A 12867-nucleotide genomic window follows, 5' to 3' on the forward strand; every position below is an offset into this window, starting at 1 on the left:
CACGTGCTCACACCCCACGCGCACTCTCACTTCCGGTCACGTGCTCTCTCTGTAGCTGGGAAGGGGTCAGATAAAAAAGTCCTGGAGATGTTTTTCCCTCCTTCCCAGCTCCTACAGCAGCACAAACTCCCAGCACCAACAGGCTCCTCCTCTTCCTCTTCCTGTCTGGAGCTCAATGCACCATCTTTTCCCAAACAATGCACATTTTTGCCTTCTTTAGCACACTGCAAGTGTTCCGTCAGAACCAAATTAAATTCAACTATCAGTTCCAGTAACTGGAGAAAAATCCCATTGTGTTCTGTGAATATACTATGTGATGATCCTCTGAATGAGAAATTGTTTTTTGCCAACCATCGAATGACCTTCAGTATCCGCAACAAAACTTCATGCCAACTTTGTTCTTTTAAATGGATTTGCTGACACAAATGTTTGTCATTGCCTTTTTCACATGTTAAGATCGCTTCCAGCTCTTTCCATTTTGCATAATTAGAGAAGTGAGGGCTGGATATTTCATGGGAGTGTAAAGATCCCTTACCATTCGAGAACACAGATTTTGCTTCATTGTCAGACAACTGGCAACAGAAACAATATATGCAATCTCCAACCACTGGGTGAACAAGCCAGTCTTGTACAACATTTATTCCAGTACCCATCAACCTGTAGTAATGAGTACAAGCGAAGCGTCTCTTTGAACCATCAGAAAAGTCTGTAAGCAGAATATTTTCCAGTCTCTCTATTTTGGCACCCCCTTTTGATTGCCTGGCATCTCAGCACATCAGAAATGGTATCAGGCCATTTAGCATGATCATCGGTTAGCTCTGGCAGAGCTTTAGAAAGACAGTGAAGGAGTTGCTGATGTGAAGAATCTTCAACTTCTGCAGAAACTTCATCAGTGATGGAAAATTCTTCCACAGACAAACTTCTACCTGGTTGAATACCTGATGTAGTGCAAGTGGTAGACTCTTCAGTGTACTTTTGTGTGGTTTTCCTAAAGAAGCGATCAATGGTATTAAGCTTCTCCACTTTCTCTTCCAATAGCTGCTTCTTTTCTTTTTTTCTGACTTCCATCTAGACTTGTGCTTTTTGGATGAAGGTGCCTGTTAACCTGGAAGTGTTTGGGTTTGATCACTGCTATCCATTTTGGCCTAAAGAGGCTATGAAATCAAGACCATTTTATACTGTAGATGTCAACATTATCATTTTTCACAGCAACCATTTTGTCTGTACAAAACCTCATAACTTCTGTTTGATTCTTCTAGCCTGCAGTTGATTTTTTTGGTGATGTTTACTTTTACATCACTTCTGGTGAAGTTCCTTGCCCAGATAATATGCAAAGGAGAACATAGTTTTTTAACGGCAACCTGGCTTAGGCTGAGTTCACACTGGCATTTTCAGCGCTCCGGAAAAGTGCTGAAATCGCCATCTGGCCACAAAATCGGTGGTAGGCAGCTCCAAGGCATACTCACCTCATTCTCCTATGGGCCATCGCATCCGGAACACTGGAATTATTGCGGTGCTAACGTGATATAATCTGTGGCATGCCACAGAATCTCGCACGATGTCACTGTGAAAATCCCGGCAGCGCATCAAAGTGCGACACCAACGTGTCGCTGTAGGAACCCATTGTCCCGAAAATTGAATTTCATGTGCATGACTGAGCACGTCGATGATTCTTGGGATATCGGGCTCTCGGCAGCGGAGAGTAAGCAGCAGAAGTGTGAACCCGGCCTTACTGAACCGTTATTGGTGGTATACTGCCATCACGGGGACCCTTCTATCAGAAAGTGTTCTTTATTAACTGATTGCTAACAGAACACTGTTAGTTTTCCTTTTTTTCCCGACAAATACTATGCAATCACAGATTACATACATGTTACAATATTGCCATTTTTTGCAAACAGAACAAAAATATTCAGATTTGTAAATTGTTAGGGAAGGCTAAAGTTTGTTCACCAGCTGCTGCACAGGGCTCAGTTTATCTGCAAGAAAGGCTCATTACAATAGTAGATGGAGGTTTAGAATGACAAAATGACTGCTATAGTCTTCTCTTGGCATACAAAGAAATGCATGGCCATGTTAGGAAACTTTTACGTAAGGCATTAATCTGCCATGAGCAGTAACCTGGCCTCTCGTGTGGCTGATAACTGCACCATGTAAAAATTGTCTCAGGTGATTGTTGCTGTGATGTCAGAATAAAAGGAAGTGAGGATTGACTACACATCTCCCATGTAAACAGGAAGATAGTTGGCGAGGACAATGATTGCAGTAATATGTAGTAGTCAGTCACTCACCAGTCCACGCATCGGTTCTGGAAAACAAATCCTGATAGTGGTTTTTCTGCATTTTGTCACTCTTGGAGTAGGTGCCACATAGATGCTATAATTTGCAGATGGCAAATTCAGGTGATCTGGGGTCCACAGCTTTCAGTACCTATAGTATTAGAGGTAAAGAGACATTTCAAGGTGAAGTTAGATATAAAGAAGAGAGTCACTACATATTTGATGTTCGTGGATACATCTACGATGCTTTTTCTTTGTTGACAAGACTCTTCCTGAAAGGTACAACCCAGAAGGTCCTGTCCCACATGATATCCCAGACCTTTGCACATGATAAGTAAAATATAGGGCAACCTTAAGGGATTAGAAATTACCTAAAATTAAAAAAATGAGTATGATATATTAAAAACACATAAATATAAAAATAACAATCCATATGGTAATAGAGGCCATATTAATAAAATAATCCACCTTAGTATAGGGGGGGAAGTAGAGAGAACTTCAGAAATCTCCAAATTACAAATATGAGGAGAATCCCAATGACTCATTTAGCCCCTGCTGGACCATTGTTCCCAGAATGGTGATCCACCTGCATTTTTTTTGTGCTAGGAGACGCTTTATAACCCCACCCCTAATGCCACATTTTATACATCCTATTCCCCTAACCATAAATGACTTGGGATTGCACTGATGGAATTTCTTATAGTGGCGGGGTATTGTTTTAAGTTGAGATATGTCTGTCACTGTTTCTGCCGCAATAATGTCTCTCATGTGCTCACGTGCACGAGTTTTAAGTTGGCTTGATGTCAAACCAACATATATTTTGGGACAGCTACATTCAGCGTAGTAAATTACCTGTGTTGTACAACAGGTAATGTGCTGCCTTATTTTATTTGTTTTATGTCCAGCAGCCAAAGTGAAAGTTGTTGCACGTGATATATTTTTGCATTTGATACAATCGCCACAAGGGAAGCAGCCAGGAGGTCGTCCACACGTACCAAAGGGATTTTCCTGTGTAGCAATATAATGACTCTGTGTCAGTAGGTCTTTTAGATTCTTACTTCTTCTAGGTGTCTTTAGAGGATAATTTGAGATACATTGGGACAAAGCTGGTTCCGTTTTTAGGATATTCCAATGTTTTCTCAGACATTCTCTCATGGTGTCCCACTCTCCATTATATGTAGAGATAAAGCGGACCACTTCTTGGCTGCCTCGATCCCTGCATGTAGAGCGTAAGAGACCATCTCTATTACTCTTTTTGGCTCAGATGTATCCCCTCTTTATGGATCTGTTACTCTATCCCCTATTTTGGAACCTTTTCTCATATCAGTAGCTTGGGCCTCAAATTTCGAATCAGATGAACAAATGCGTCTGATTCGTATCAATTGCCCTACTGGGATCCTTGGCTGGTCAAATACGGATGGCCAGATCGGGCATGGAGCAGCGAGTTAACTGAGGTGGATTTCCTGTGAACGTCTGTCTGTAAATGCAGATGCGCATCCACATTTATTTTGATGTCTAAGAAGTCCACCTCAGTTTTACTGTATGTGTAGTTAAGTTTGATGTTACGCCTATTCTCATTCAACTGCGACATGAATCCCTGAAATTGGTGGTCCGTACCTTGCCAAATTATAAAAACATCATCAATGTAACAGGCGCCCTCCCCGCCAAAAATATCCCTCTCCTAGTAACCTAGAAAGAGGTTGGCGAAAGAAGGCGCACAGGCCGCCGCCATGGCAGTGCCGCTGCAGGTAGAACACATCCATAAACACAAAAAAATTGTGTGTCAAGATGTATGTTAACAATTCAAGGATAAGGTCACAGATATTATTGTCCCAATTACTACCATATAAATAAAAGCAACATGCTTCAATGCCATCCTTATATCTCATACTCGTGTATAATGATTCGATGTCTGCAGTAGCTAGCATCATATCACTTTCCAAACTCATACCGTTGAGACGAGCCAGGACGTCCGTCGTGTCCCGGGCATAGGAGGGCATTGTTTCAATCAGTGGTTTTAGATGGTAATCAATACATTTACATATGGGTTCACACATGCCCCCCATGCCAGACACGATCAGATGTTCTGGCGGCTCAACAGAGTTTTTGTGGATTTTTGGCAAAAAATATATAGTTGGAATTTTAGGTAATTTGATAGTTAGACCCTTAAAATTTTTTTTAAGGATTATACCTTCTCATAGGCTTGAAATAATATATCCTCCAACTCGGCTGCATACTTTGCCATGGGGCTACGTTCTAATTTTAAATATGTGGTCTTATCTCTAAGCTGTCTATGTGCCGCTCTTTCATATACAGCCTGAGGCCACAAAACTATATTCCCCCCCTTGTCAGTCGGCTTAATCACAATATCATCTAACAACTGGAGTTTCCGTAAAGCCTTACGTTGTCCCGAAGTCATGTTGTCAAAATTTCGTCTGACCGGGATCCCACGGAACTCTTCAAGTACAAGTTTGACAAAAATATCAACAGCCGGACAAAGTGACAAGGGAGGGAATCTAGTGGAGCGTGCATAACTAGCCCTCGGAAACATACCTGCGTGTTCAGGAGCTTGTTCTCTCAGTAGATCCTCTAGTGCTTGTAACGCCTCCTGTTCCCGTGTGTTACCAGAAGGTTGTTCATCTGCCCCTTTGTTGTATAGTTTCTGGAGGATCAATTTTTCCGCAAACAATTATAAATCAATTATTGCTGAGAATAAATCAAAATTATTGGTGGGTGCAAAGGTCAATCCCATAGCTAATACTTTTGTTTGTGTAGCAGTAAGTACATGTTTAGATAAATTAATTACCTCTAATCCGCTTTTGTTACGCTTTTCTTGGTTATTCACCGGGGAAATTTTGCTTTTATTGGTTTGCTTAGCTTTGTTGGCCCATTATTTCAATAGTTGGTCCATCTTGATCTATCTGCTACTGATTCCTCACTAGATGCGTACGATGAGAAGGAAGTCATTCTCATTCGTGGATGGGTCATCAGACGTGTACGTCTGTGGCTCCATTTATACGCTGTATTGGTCTGTTGGTCATTATAATCTCATTGGAATTTTTTGGTTTTATTATCACATATTTCTTTTTCCCACTTAGTAAATTCTGTATCTAGTTCAGAGTTGAGAGACATTGGACTCTCAGGCGATAAATCTTATTTCAGTCCACCTTGTATTCCTTCAATCTCGGCATCTATCGAGCCCAGAGTTTTGGTGTTTATCTGAATTAATAACTCCATGAAACCTCTGGAGCATTTACTGGCCAGGTCCTCCCATTGTAATCGTATTGCCTCATCTTCAACTTCAAAGGAAGGGAAGACCTGGACCCTTAGTCCTCTGGGTATCTGACTCACCCCTGGGCCGCGTTTGCGCACGTGTGTGAGCTACCCGGAACCAGGTCTCTGGGGGGTTGTAGTCTCTGTGGCGGCGACCCGGTCCGGTGGCTCAGGGTGGTCAAACCAGTGGCAGTCTTTTATGGGTTTTAGGTTAATTGTCCGACTACGCCACCCGTGGATTGCGGCCAGTGCGGACCGCCGCTGCAAGGCAGACCGCTGGGGCTGATGGCGTATGTAGCTGAGGTAGTGTGACTCCCCACGGGAAGAGTGCAGCCCCAGGGCAGAGAATGTGGATGATGGGAGCGATGGTGCACGGGCGTCCCAGCACTAGTAGTGCTGGTGCGGCGATGAAGCACAGAGACGTGGGGTTGCAGTTCAAGTTCCCCACTCACAGTTCTTTATGTCCCAAGTCATTCCGCGGGCAATGACTGCCCAAGCCGTGCTGCGTCCTCCTGGCAGGGGGGGGCTCGGTCAACCCCCAGGCAATTCCAGAGTGTGTCACAGGACTCCCTTCTACTCCTTTCTCTGGCCGTGCCCCACCAGTGACACTACATCTGTCCAGCTCCCGTGGGCCTTCTCTTGGGAGGGCTTCGCGCTCACCTCCCTGACTCTATGTGGTATGCCTTTCTAGTAGGTGTAGTGAGGGGTCGCACCAAGATATGATCGCGACCGCCGGTCCTTGGCTGAGGATTAGTCGCCTCCACCAACTTGGGATCCGGTACCCTGTTCTGCCAACCCGTCACCCGCAATCTCCTGGGCCTTTGGGGTTCCTTCTGCCTTCGTGTCTCTGGGCCTCTCTTGGTGTTCTGTTCCTTTCTTCCTTTCCTTTCTGTTCCTGTCTTTTCTGCTGGCTCTGGCCTCACAAGCTAGGCCCGCCTCCGGAGCAGAGCTCCACAGAGGCCCTGCTCTGTCACTTCCTCTCTCAGACTGAACTGACTACTGATCTAAGATGGTGCCCACCTTATATACCTCCCTCTCTGTGTATGAGCCCAGGTGACTTGCGACCAATGGGCTCCTGCCTATGCCCAGAGACCCAACCCCTATCTGCTCCTACATCACTGGGCTTTCCTCCCCCCTCCCCACTCCAGCCAGGGACAGATTCTGTCGTGCCTGCATTTCTGCCTAATGGGAGCACCGTTGAACTGTCCCTCGGAAATGAGGTGTGTGTGATGCATGCAGCTAAACGAGCCCTGGTCCACACTCTATCCTTACCCGGGAGTGGGATATCACACCTCTGGTTTGAGGTGCAATACCCCTGTAGCGGCCGAACCCTCGGGGCGCTACATATCAATCCTTTTTCAATATATTTATTCAAGAATGCTCAGTTCCACCATATTCTGGTTCGTTTATTTTATAGATCCCTTAGTTTTTTGGAAATTTCTTTAGTATCTCTACTGTCCCCTGTGGTGGATCCACTGGGTACTTCACTGAACACTTCATTGACACAGATTAGCCACGTCTGTTCACGTGCCTTAAAGTCCATTTTTGTTCTAGAACGAGTTGCTGTGAAAAACACAGAAAAGATCAACAAATAGTACAAATTGCAGACCATCATTCTTAGTTTATTATGTCAAAAGAAGCTTGTGCCCTATTATCAAATAGAGAATCTCATCTTGCAATTTACAAAATACAGAGGCGATTGAGTTCATAATTCTCATTAAAACATAATATTTTGTTAAGTAATATATTAAAAACATTACATACTCAAGTACAAAAAAATAGAAATATATATGAAGCTAGACAGTATAAATAACCAGTATATGGGCAGGAGGAATCCACTTGACAACAGGGAGTATATTAGTAGCAATGTTTCACAGCAAGTTAAAGGGCAGCATACAAGGTAACGCAGTAGTATTATAAAGTCCCTTATGGCCACCTAATGGGCCATGGAACTAAAGATCCCAGTGCATACAGTCTTCTATGTAAAATGTCAGCAAGTGCCTGGTAGCACACAGGGAACTGAAACAGATACAGAAATTTACTTGTGATTCTGTGCTGTATGGTAATATTAACTGGAACCAATGCCACAGACAAATCAACAGACCAATGTCTAGTATTTAATGAAAAAGATAATTTCATTACCCATAGTCAGGTGCCAAGGAGAGCCTCCAACCCAGACCTCGAACGAGCGCTTTCACTCTTGCTTCCTCAGGGGGCGTTGCCATAACACTCTCTAGGTCTCCATTTATCTGTCAGGACCTTCCGATCACATGGTCGGAGTTGTCCAATAATATTCACTATATGCTGCACATGCGCACCCGCCCACCATGGTCATGACCGCTCCTCCACCCCTCAATTCCCTGCAGCAGCCACATGACGCCATCGGCGCCAGACAGCAACCATTCAAGTGTGGCAGGGAACCGCTGGCAGAGGGCCAACCCATGGCCATGGGGGCGCATGTGCATCGTCCCCAGTAAAAATATATTCAGTGCATAAGTATTACCCCATGCATTCTTGCAAAGGGCTTACCAGTTACCTTTACCACAGTGCCTGTTGATTATAATTATAACATATTAACCAAGCATAAGGTGCAAATGTGCTAAAGTGCAGACTTGTATATACCTAACGACAATTTATCTCTTAATAATATAGTTTTACTCTCCTTCTTTCCTCTACCTTTTGGTCTTCCATATGTTTCCACAAATGAGAAAGACTAATATAGTATACAGTTAAATTGAAAACAAGAATCAGCCAATATGTGTCTACCATTACATTCCACATCAATACATACTCCACTGTACAAATCAATTCATTACCAAAAAATATTAATTCTATATTATGAAGGTGTAACCAAGTATATAGCACATATAAAAAGACATTTCGAGGTGAAGTTAGATATAAAGAAAGAGAGTCACTACATATTTGATATTCGTGGATACATCTGCGATGCTTTTCGTTGTTGACGAGACTCACATCACACAAGGTCTCTACTTCCTGGTTCTTCTTTCTCTCTCAGCACATACCAACAAGGGACAACTGCTGTTGCTTAGAGATGTCTGGTTTGCAGTCTATATTTATGCTGAAAGATGTTGATTGCTTTACTTTTTCCATTATTATTTTAATTATTGCATCTTCACTCAACTTTAAAAAGTTGTTATGCATATCTTTGCCCAAACAATGCACATTTTTGCCTTCTTTAGCACGCTGCAAGTGTTCCTTCAGAACCAAATTAAATTCAACTATCAGTTCCAGCAACTGGAGATAAATCCCATTTTATTCTGTGAATACACTATTTGATGATCCTCTGAATGGGAAATTGTTTTTTGCCAACCATCGAATGACCTTCAGTATACGCAACAAAATTTCATGCCAACTTTTTTCTTCTAAATGGATTTGCTGACACAAATGTTTGTCAATGCCTTTTTCACATGTTAAAATCGCTTCCAGCTCTTTCCATTTTGCATAATTAGAGAAGTGAGGGCTGGATATTTCATGGGAGTGTAAAGATCCCTTACCACTGACATGTTTCCTGTCTCTGAAACCACCAGGATTCGAGAACACAGATTTTGCTTCATTGTCAGACAACTGGCAACAGAAACAATATATGCAATCTCCTACCACTGGGTAAAAAAGCCAGTCTTGTACAACCTTTATTCCAGTACCTATCAACCTGTAGTAATGAGTACAAGCGAAGCGTCTCTTTGAACCATCAGAAAAGTCTGTAAGCAGAATATTTTCCAGTCTCTCTAGTTTGGCACCCCCTTTTGATAGCCTGGCATCTCAGCACATCAGAAATGGTATCAGGCCATTTAGCATGATCATCGGTTAGCTGTGGCAGAGCTTTAGAAAGACTGTTGCTGATGTGTAGAATCTTCAATTTCTTTAGTAACTTCATCAGTGCTGGAAAATGTTTCCACAGACAAACTCTTACCTGGTTGAATACCTGATGTAGTGCAAGTGGTAGACTCTCCACTGTACTTTTGTGTGGGTTTCCTAAAGAAGCGATCAATGGTATTAAGCTTCTCCACTTTCTCTTCCAATAACCGCTACTTTTCTTTTTTTCTGACTTCCATCTAGACTTGTGCTTTTTGGATGGAGGTGCCTGTTCACCTGGAAGTTCTTGAGTTTTATCACTGCTATCCATTTTGGCCTAAAGAAGCCATGAAATCAAGACCATTTTCTACTGTAGATGTCAACATTATCATTTTTCACAGCAACCATTTTGTCTGTACAGAACCTCATGCCTTCTGCTTGATTCTTCTAGCCTGCGATTGATTTGTTTGGTGATGTTTGCTTTTATAACACTTCTGCTGATGTTCCTTGCCCAGATAATATGCAAAGGAGAATATACTTTTTTTAACTGCAACCTGACTGAGTAGAGTTGAGCCACCCCCGTAGTGTTCGGGTTTGGTTCGTCGAACACCGGTGTGTTTGCCGAACTGTTCGTCGAACTGTTCGTCTAACACCTTTAAAACCAATGGCAGGCAAACAAAAACACATAGAAAACACCTTCAAAGGTGTCGAAAAGCTGACAAACTGCTCAGAAGACACAACTAACACATGGAAAAGAGACAAGTACATATAGTCATGCGAAAAGAAAAGAGGTGGAGGAGTAAAAGGAGGGGGAGACACAGATATAGGCATGTCATGCCCTTCTAAAATCAAGAAAGGCTGGAGTAAAAATCTAAAATCAGCCTACCAACACCCAGACGTCGTGACAAGAAAATTAAAAAAAGAAATATCTTTAGGTAGAATGGCGGTTCCATTCACAACACTTTCCTTACAAGACGTAGTTTTATCCCCATTGTGAGTTGTGCCAAAAACGGAACCCAATACATTCGGACTAATCCACCATTTGTCATATCCAAGGGGCAGGTCAGTAAACGACAACATCGATGCGGAACAAAGTACAGTAGTATATACTGTACATCCTTTGACAAGGCAATCAGGCGGATCAAGAAGTTGGGAAGGGTCACCCTAATGGCCAAAATAGACATTGATGCGGCGTTCCGGTTACTTACTACCTGTGCCTCCGAATAGTGTCCACCTTTTGGGCGGCTTCTGGGAAGGAGCATACTATATTGATCTCTGTTTGCCCATGGGGTGGTCCAGATCCTGCTCACTATTTGAGGCGTTTAGTTGCATCCTCGAATGGGTTGTAATGGACGTTTCTAAGGGGCCACATATTATCCATTACCTCGACAACTTCTTATGCCTGGGCCCAAAAGATTCGCCACAGTGTGAATACACGCGGTAGTTCACCTGTGAGAAGGAGAGAGCTGGAGGGAGAGCGGACACCACAGAGCCGAGGGGTTAGATGGAGAACGGAAGAAGGAAAGAGGGCGAGGGAGGTAAGGGAGTACAGTGGAAGGCCGACCTGAGCTCCCCCACGTTCCTGCTGGGTGGGGAACAGCCCTCGGAAGAAAAGCCGCTTGCGCATCCCTTTGAGGTTACGGGCGCGAGCGGGCAGAGGGACTATGCTGGAGTGCGAAGCCGACACGGCCAGTCCGTTCCTGCCCGTGCGACCTCCGTGTCACCGGGTTTGTGCCAGAACCACGGTGGACCCTGATGGCCAGCCCCCCTCTCCCAATACTGGTGGGTCTAGCCCCCCCCGCGGTGGGGGGGGAGTAACATCTGCAGAAGAAAGACCATCTTCCAGCCAAACTAAGATGTCTACTTCTTTTTGTGGACAATGTGATACGATCCCTTTCTTACGGACATGTCCATCGCTACAAATTCCAGATGAGGCACAAAAACAGCAGGTGCTTCAACGGATATCAAGTGCTCCTTCAAGTGGGCTCTCCACCTCAACTTCAGCATCACAAATACTCCAGTCCTCAGAGGTGTCACCCCTATCGCACTTGCTTCCTCACAGCTCCCAAGTCTCCAGCTGCCCGTCTGAGTATGGGGTAACACAGATGGTTGAGTCTGCACAGCTGTTTACTCATACTATAGCCTGGGAAACGGAGGTCTGCTCCAGAGCTTCTGTTAATCCAGACGAGGAAATGATCTGCACTGATGCCCAGAATCTTTATGAGTCGGATCCAGGACCAGATGAAGAAGGTTCTGAGCATAATGTAGACCCTCGTTCCCAAACTGTAACTCCTGTTGGTGGAGACAATGATGAAGACGATGATGAGACTCAATTACCTGATTGGAGCGACAACTTGACTTTTCTGTCAGGGCAGGAAGAGGTTGGCTCTCAGGACGACGGGTGTGAGAACACACAAGGTGATGATGACGAGGTTGGAGATCCCACTTACTGTCAACCCACAGTCAGCCAGTCAATGAGGTCAGCAGAGGAGGATGCTATTGACGACAAGGTTAGGTTGCGCCTTTCTGGACAAAGACGGAGTACTGGAAGCACGTCAATAACTGCATCCTCAACCACAACTCTGCCTCTGACCACAAGTCATGGTGGCTCTTCAGGTCGCATGGGCTCTAAGCCTTGCATAGCCTGGGCATTTTTTCAGATCCATAAGGATGACCCAACTCATGTTATCTGTAATATTTGTCACCAAAAGCTAAGTAGAGGCCAAAAAATCCATAGTTTGAGTACTTCATGCATGAACCGGCACATGGATATGAAGCATAAGTTGCAGTGGGAAGCTCACTGTGCTACAATGCGGCCTAGCGGGCCGGGCCAACCACTGTCTGCCCCATCTTGTGCATCTGCGGCGTCTTCATCCTCTGTGACTGGGGGGACAGCAGTCACACATGTTTTTGGACGCAGACCTGCCACCTCTTTACCCGCAACAGCCAGTGTGATTGGCAGGTCATCATTTCATTTGGAAGTGGAAACACCAGCTAATGTTGAGCGCTCTCCGACATCGAGAGCACCACCTTTGGATCAAGGCAACCTAACTTTTCTGCCTGCATCTTCCTCACAAACTGGCAGTTTGCCGGGGACACCCTACTCAACCCCGTCTAAGCACCAGAGCCAGCCCTCGGTCCCTCAGATGTGGACAAGTAAAAGACCATTTCCTCCTAGCCATGACAAAGCTAAGAGGTTGAATTTCACCATCTGCAAGCTGTTGGCTACAGAAATTCTGCCTTTCCGCCTGGTAGACACAGAGGATTTTCGAGACCTTATGTCCGTCGCAGTGCCCCAGTACCAGATGCCCAGTCGGCACTACTTTTCAAAGAAAGGTGTGCCTGCGCTACACCAGCATGTCGCACACAACATCACCGCTTCTTTGAGAAACTCTGTGTGTGACAGGGTGCATTTCACCACAGACACTTGGACGAGTAGGCATGGATAGGGGCGTTGCATGTCGCTGACTGGACACTGGGTAACTATGGTGACAGCAGGACA

Source organism: Phyllobates terribilis, unplaced genomic scaffold (assembly GCF_046119375.1).
Source record: "Phyllobates terribilis strain yellow unplaced genomic scaffold, ASM4611937v1 Scaffold_3__8_contigs__length_932513732, whole genome shotgun sequence".
NCBI lineage: Eukaryota > Metazoa > Chordata > Amphibia > Anura > Dendrobatidae > Phyllobates > Phyllobates terribilis.